The following is a 7,801-nucleotide window of genomic DNA, read 5'->3' as shown; positions in this document are numbered from 1 at the left end:
AAACACATTCATCAATATCTCTCTACCTACGTATTTCCAAATAGCATTCCATTGGGCTACTTTACATTTCGCTTCAATAACAAAACTTTTACATTTCAATCCGTGCAATCTCTAATTACGTAACTTTCCCTGCTTGATAATACGGCAGAAATCTGATTAATCCTAATTGCATCAGCTGTCCCTCATGCTGAAACCCAGCTATGTCACTGGTGCATTCAATACCCTTAATCAAAATAAACCATCAATGTGATTTTGCAATGGCTTATGCATTTCAAATTAGCTTTCGGGGTCCCCATAATGACAAACAAGAATATGTTATTCGTTCTACATCGATATAAAATCTCTATAGAATAATAAAAATTAGACTAAGAATATCATTCTTTTCTTCGACTTAACATGTTGGAAATACATTCGCAAAATATATTTAAATTAATAATATACTTTTTGCAGAAAACAAAAAATATACTCGATGGTAATGAACGTCACGCAATATTTATTGCAGGACACAATGACATTGACGCCTTGACACCATTGCTAACGGCCAGTTCAGTAGCGTCCGTTTGTGGCAGGCACAAAACAGATTACCGTTAGGAGAACAATGATTTCCAAGGCAATAGACGTACAACGACACCAGACGCCTGTTTTGACAGATGCGCAACTGTCAGCTGTTTACCCAATATATCATGACATCTGTGGGGCGGTAAATCACAGGAATTTCTCGTTTCAACTATGACCCTGAGCAGCAGAAAAAAAAAATACTTAGGAATTTGTTATTAACTTTTTCTATCTTCCACGAATATAAATATTACATTTCTAATTTGATTTCTGGGTGGGCTCCAAGCACTTCCCAGTTGCTCTGTGTATTAGTTTTCACAATAATCTCGTTAGTACTTGTAAAGCCTCATTACGAAAATATTTATAGAGAGCAACCACTTCAGATACGCGATACGAGTCTACGCGACCAAGATTAGCTCGAAAGTGCCGCAGTTACTTCTCAGGATATAATACAAAGCATGTTTTGGTGTTACGCATCTGGTTGTCATATACACTTAACTCACGCCAAAAACAAAAGCTCTTGAGAGACGCATTAGCTTCATAATAAAAACAATCCATGCAGCAAGAAAATTAGCAAAATAACCAAACTATAAGTTTCCGTACAAAATCCATTATAATTATATCACCATTGCCATTATCTTATATATTTTCATATAATATAAATAAGATTTATTTGACCTAGTATCAACTGGGCTCCATGAAAAATGCAACAGAAAGAATAATATACTGAAAAATGTTCATGAGCATCGGGAAACCAGTGAAGCCAGGTACCTTTAAATTTAAAGTTTGCAGTCATTACAGTGTCCCCGGTTTACAAATCACAACAGTTCAAGAATCAACTACATTTGAATAATTCATTGGATAAACCAAGTAGCACGTCTTCTCTCGCTAGCCACGCGTTCTCCAACTATGGTACGGAACACAAGGGTGAAATCTGAACAGTACGACAAACACAATGTGGCAAAGATATAGGCCTAGTCACGAAATAAAAGTAATACGACGTTGACAGTATAGGCTAGTAGACAAAGTATAGTATAATCAAAAACCTTATAAAAACTCTACTGGAAACGTAAATTATCTTAATGGTATTGTTTCTTGATTAATAAAAACAGTGAAAAGTAGTTCGAGCTATGAAGACCATCTAGGAAGGGCATCCATCTTTTAATATTATCAGTATTTAATTCTGTACTACTTTCTTACGCGGCAAGTTTTGTCCGTTAAGGACATAATGGAAGAGAGAGAGAGAGAGAGAGAGAGAGAGAGAGAGAGAGAGAGAGAGAGAGAGAGAGAGAGAGAGAGAGAGACTATTGAATTTCATTGCAGTTTTTGCATATGACAACATCAGGAATCGGTTCCCAATAATTGCTTTGCGAAAACTTGAACCTAACGATAAATTTCTTTAGCTTCTGCTGCCGCCGTTAATGATAATGGTTTTATTTTTTCTTTTGTTAGTGTTTTGACAATTGGTTTCCCAATGATAATAATAATAACAATAATAATAATAATAACAACAACAATAATGATAATAATAATAGTAATAATAATAACATTTATTTTTAGCATTATCGGTAGTACCCTGGCTCCTAACTACTCGCTTCACATAAAAATGGTTGCGGGCACTTTGTCAACTAGGCTAAAAAATAGGCGCAAGGTTTCTTAGCTTATACTAAGTACTACAATCCAACGTTTTCCTGTAACAGCAACCAATAAGCTTATTGAAAATCTCAAGTTTTATTATACCCCTTTATACCTTGCTATCAGATTTTGCAGTTCTTCATTCGGTTTTATAGCCGGGTTCCTGCTATAATTTTGCAATGAGACTCACTCTTGTATCACGTTCTCTTAATTTTCCTAATTTCGGGCATGAAAATTGATGTTCTGTTTCACCTTTTTTTCATAGGTCACAAATATCACCTAATAAGATACTTCTCTTGATACCTTGTTTCCTTATCTCACTGGGCTATTTTCTCTGCTGGAGCCTCTGGGCTTATAGCATCCTGCTTTTCCAACTAGAGTTGTTGCTTAGCAAATAATAATAATAATAATAATAATAATAACTCTACAATGTTTGGGGTATTGCAGAAGAACAAATTGCCCTAACGTGTACAGCAGACATCTTTCAGCTACTTCAATTCCAAGAATAGAAAAGCTACAAATGACCAATAAGTCTTAGCGAAGCTAGCGCACAAGCTTTGCATATAATGCAACATGAATTATTGAAAGGCGATCCACGCCCGGTCGAAGGACAGTTGTTGAAGACATCGCTGCAGTTCAGGAGACCCTTTACTTCCATTCAAAAGTCAGGGAAGGAGAGATCTGACTAGATTCGGTTGCAAGAGAAAGTACTGTAAGTGTTGGGTAAATTATCGGGTTTTAAACATTGTATGAACTCTGATATAAGTCTGTTTAAAGCTTATATTTGACATATCTGTTTTGATATTGTTACTGTTTTTAATTTTTTTTCTATTTTTTTTCCATATCGTTTATCTATTTCCTTACTTCCTTTCCTCACTGGGCTATTTCTCCCTGCTTGGAGCCCTTGGGTTTATATCATCTTGCTTTTATAACTAGGGTTATAGCTTGGCTAATAATAATAATAATAATAATAATAATAATAATAATAATAATACAATGTCGATAAAAATCCTCTTAATGGTTTTCAATAATCTAAATTACAAAGCTATTTTGTTTTCATACCGCATGCTAGGAAAGCCATTATGCTACTGGAACACTACTACAAGAGATAAAAATTATTTACCAATACAATAAAGAAAAATAAGAATCATATTCTACTTCATAAAAGATATCGCTCCTAACAACTATCAAACACCAATAACTACACAGATGAGAACAACCAGTTTGTCGGTAAACAATGGCTAACAGCCACTAACGGAAAATCAGTTTAACAACCATATTTAAAATTACATGTACTCGAGGTTACAAGCACTTTTCAAACCAACATAACACCTCACTTGATAGCTACTAGACTAATGTTACCGGGTATGCGATATGATATTATCCAATATAAGCCTAGTTACCGAGTATGCGATACAATAATGTTATCCAACATAGGCCTAACCGTTACTTGATTCGTATATGGTTGATATACATTATTTAAAGAAATATTCTCTCTCTCTCTCTCTCTCTCTCTCTCTCTCTCTCTCTCTCTCTCTCTCTCTCTCTCTCTCTCATAGTAAATCATTTTCCCTATATAACTAAAAATATTCAAATAACCGTAAATGTAGAGCAGTTGATTTAGTTATCATTTCCAGAAGATACTTGCGGGTAACACACTAACGGACAATCGCTTCATGAAGTTGCCGCCATTTTACCTGAATTTTATTTCCTATTTCTGGTCCTTCAGTGTAACAATAGTCTTTTCACGGTGAGGATGTACTTTAACTAAAATAAGTTTTATTGTCTTGCGTTGTAAGTGGCTAAGCACCAGCGTTGGTGTGCAATTTACCAAGAGCTTGAACAAGTTTCCTTGTGGATGAAACAAACCATTTTTATTTTTTTCGCTCTTTTAACTATTAACTATTTTTTTCTCCCATTTTATTCAGAAGACAAAATTTTCTTTCGTTTAGAAAAATAAAATCTACGAAAATTTATCAAGTTTGCGAGTTGATTATTAAATAAATATGTACATTGAAATACAATATACAGTATACACCCCCTAGGACATCTTCAGGCATTTCAAAACCTCCAAAAAAGTAAATCAACGCTCACACGAACACACGTCATTCAAAAGTCAGCCGAGACCACACCTAGAGAAAATGTAGACCCAACGATTCATTACCACATTTTACCCTATTTCATTTCCTCTTCCTAATGGTTATAGTTGTGTTCTGGGACATATGGCAGACGGAGCTTGACACTCATAAATGAACTACCTAAGTGATGTTGTGACATGTTTCTGTCACCGTTGCCAAAAATGATAAACTCTTCATGTATAACAAACTGTGGATAAGGAGGTACTTGTTTGGATATAGAAAAAAAAAGATTAAAGGAAACTATTCTTATGTATAATACACATACACACACACACAGACACACACACACACACATACACACACACACACACACACACACATATATATATATATATATATATATATATATATATATATATATTCGCGTGTGTGTGTTTACAAGAAATAACAGCAAAAATGAACAAAGAAATTTGTGAAATAAAATAAAATGTAGGCTAATTACGAACTAAAAGAACTGGACTTTTACAATGAAATGGGCGAATAGCAAATAAAAAAGCGTCTAAAAGCCAAGCCTCAATCAGTGTCATCCCATCATCGCATTTTCTCAGCGGAAATAAGGAATCTATATATACTAGTGGATGGATTAATTAAACTTTGTATTAAATACCCGAAAGGCGATGAAGACCAACATCAGCCTACAGCGGAAAAGTAGAAACATATGAATATACGGGTAGATATACTGTACTTGCGCGTCGCCACATAAGTGTATGTGTGTGTGTATATATATATATATATATATATATATATATATATATATATATATATATATATAGAGAGAGAGAGAGAGAGAGAGAGAGAGAGAGAGAGAAGAGAGAGAGAGAGAGAGAGAGAGAGAGAGCTGCAGTGTGGGAATGAAAGATACCCTAGTTGCTGATGAGCAAACTGTATATATAGCAAATAATGTTATGGTAGTTTTCGGTACAAGATCTTCATCTACGATTTGTTATTTTAATCTATGAATGTAACGTCAGCGAAAACACCTTAGTTTTGGATAAAATTATATATATATATATATATATATATATATATATATATATATATATATATATATATATATATATATATATGCAAATATATATGTGTGAACTAAACCAATTTAAGACACCAAAATACAACAAAAAATAAATTAATAAAAAAGGCTCGGCTAAATCAAATACACAATAAATAGCACTATGAGCGTAGAGCTAAAAATTTTAACAATTCAGACCAACGGCAAGTACTGCTTTTTGAAGCCAGTTATGCTCTCCTATGTACTTGCATATAAATTCTTCTATCAAAACTAAACTATAAACTTGAGGACTATGATAATTAGAATGCGATTCCTACAATGAATAAGATGGCCAAATCTAGATATCTAAGTATACTATGCATATACGTTTAACAATCAACATTATGGGACGAATATATATATATATATATATATATATATATATATATATATATATATATATATATATATATATATATATATATATATATATATATATATATATTCCGCCATTTTTAGTTCACTGCAGAACAAAGGCCTAGGACATGTGTTGGTCATGTCTGAGGTTTGGCCATTTTCAACACCATTGCGGATTGGTGATGGAAGATTTTGGTCTGATCGCTCAAAGCAAACCAACCTAGTATGAGTAGCCTAGACTAGTAAAGGTTTGCTATGTTGGAGCTACTCGAACCCTTTCACAACCATAATGTATCACCACTCAGAAAGTGATACAGCACACACACACACACACACACACATATATATATATATATATATATATATATATATATATATATATATATTATATACATATTATATATATATATATATATATATATATATATATATATATATATATATATATATATATATATATATAAACTAGGGAAGAGTAATATAAAATACATCGTTAGGACCATACCTATATATATATATATATATATATATATATATATATATATATATATATATATATATATATATATATATATATATCTATATATATATATATATATATATATATATATATATATATATATATATATATCTATATATATATATATATATATATATATATATATATATATATATATATATATATAGACTATAGTCTTAAAAAAATACGGAGTTTCACAAATATATTGCAAGCACTCTGTTCTTAAATAATACTTCGAGTTATATCATGTCTACATCGATAACAAGAAAATCATTCAATTTGTATGTTAAGAGATGAGTTCAGTATCTAAATGAAGGCATATCTGTGCTTCAAAAACTGCTATCACTCTTCAGATGTTTTCTTGCCAGCAGGATGAAATGCTTGGTTGTCTATCGATGTAAGAACGAGTGCATCTGTCCATGTTGCTATCAATGTCTACATTTTTCCTCATGCAAATTTCATGTTTACTCAGAAACGGCCAGGAACCTGGTTTGGCTCCTGAGACTAGACTTAATTACACATTACTATATGACGTTTATTTATCATACGCTCGAGTACAGACTTAACAACTGCATTCACTGTAATTGCGTCTACTAAGTACCGATGTGGAAGCTATATTATCATAGTAACGTGCACACACACATTGCCCAGCCCAGCAACAGCACAGTTTGCCCAAGGTCTAGTCTACCAGTGATGGAAGCCGAGAGGTGATCGACGATATTTACACGCTCACACTCTGAGAGACACTGAGCTGCAAGCTTGCGCGAGACCATCTTTATATGCTGCCTCGTCGTCCCTCCCTTGTATACCTCCATAGCCGGGTCTCGCTGCGCTAAGCAATAAAGCTTGCAAAGGCAAATCAATCATTGTGTTTCAAGCAAATATACACAACATATATTCAACTTGACGTTCCTTTTATACGGCTCTGGGCTTTAAATTGTCGAACGTTCATTTCCAGTATCGATTAGGGACCAGAACTAATGATTAATAGACATGGTTATGATTTGTAAGGCGTTGGTATGACTGACATTGAGATTTTCACGTCATGTTAGACTTGTTGAATCCCCGAAAAATTCTACAGGATTTTGTTTCAGACGGCACGTGCTTGTTTACTTAAATACATATGTGATACACAAACGTATTCGTATTTCTATTTACAAAAGGCTTTTGTCTTTAGGTGAATTGATACCGGAAGGATACAACCTTCTGGTTCTTAAGCAAGTTTCCAAGGTGCAGTTTCTAGACCACCCCGCCCATTTCATTAACCACAGGACACCCATTCATAGATAAGCTGTGTAGGTGGCAGGCCTAGATTAAACCACGAACCTAACAGACTTCTACTGAGCACAAATAACGTTTACTGAACCTTAAAATGACGCCAATTATTCATGGCAAGACTTCTCCAATTTCCTGTGAATAGGTCTAGCATTTACTGTTGGCGAGAAAAATGCGTAGGCCTAGAAAAGAGAAATTGAAAAGCTGAACCTTTTTAAGTGACAATAGAGGAGGTGTTAGAGGTATATATATATATATATATATATATATATA

The 7,801-nt window shown here is 33.4% G+C and overlaps 1 pseudogene; it reads right to left on the bottom strand.

Annotated features, from left to right (window-relative positions):
- LOC137634872 (fibrinogen C domain-containing protein 1-A-like) overlaps positions 1-7,046 on the bottom strand; it is a 527,818-nt pseudogene extending 520,772 nt beyond the window's left edge.
- Positions 7,047-7,801: the final 755 nt, after the last annotated feature.

The sequence above is a fragment of the Palaemon carinicauda genome, chromosome 45, assembly GCF_036898095.1.
Source record: "Palaemon carinicauda isolate YSFRI2023 chromosome 45, ASM3689809v2, whole genome shotgun sequence".
Classification (NCBI taxonomy): Eukaryota; Metazoa; Arthropoda; class Malacostraca; order Decapoda; family Palaemonidae; genus Palaemon; species Palaemon carinicauda.
This window is presented reverse-complemented; position numbering and strand designations above follow the sequence as displayed.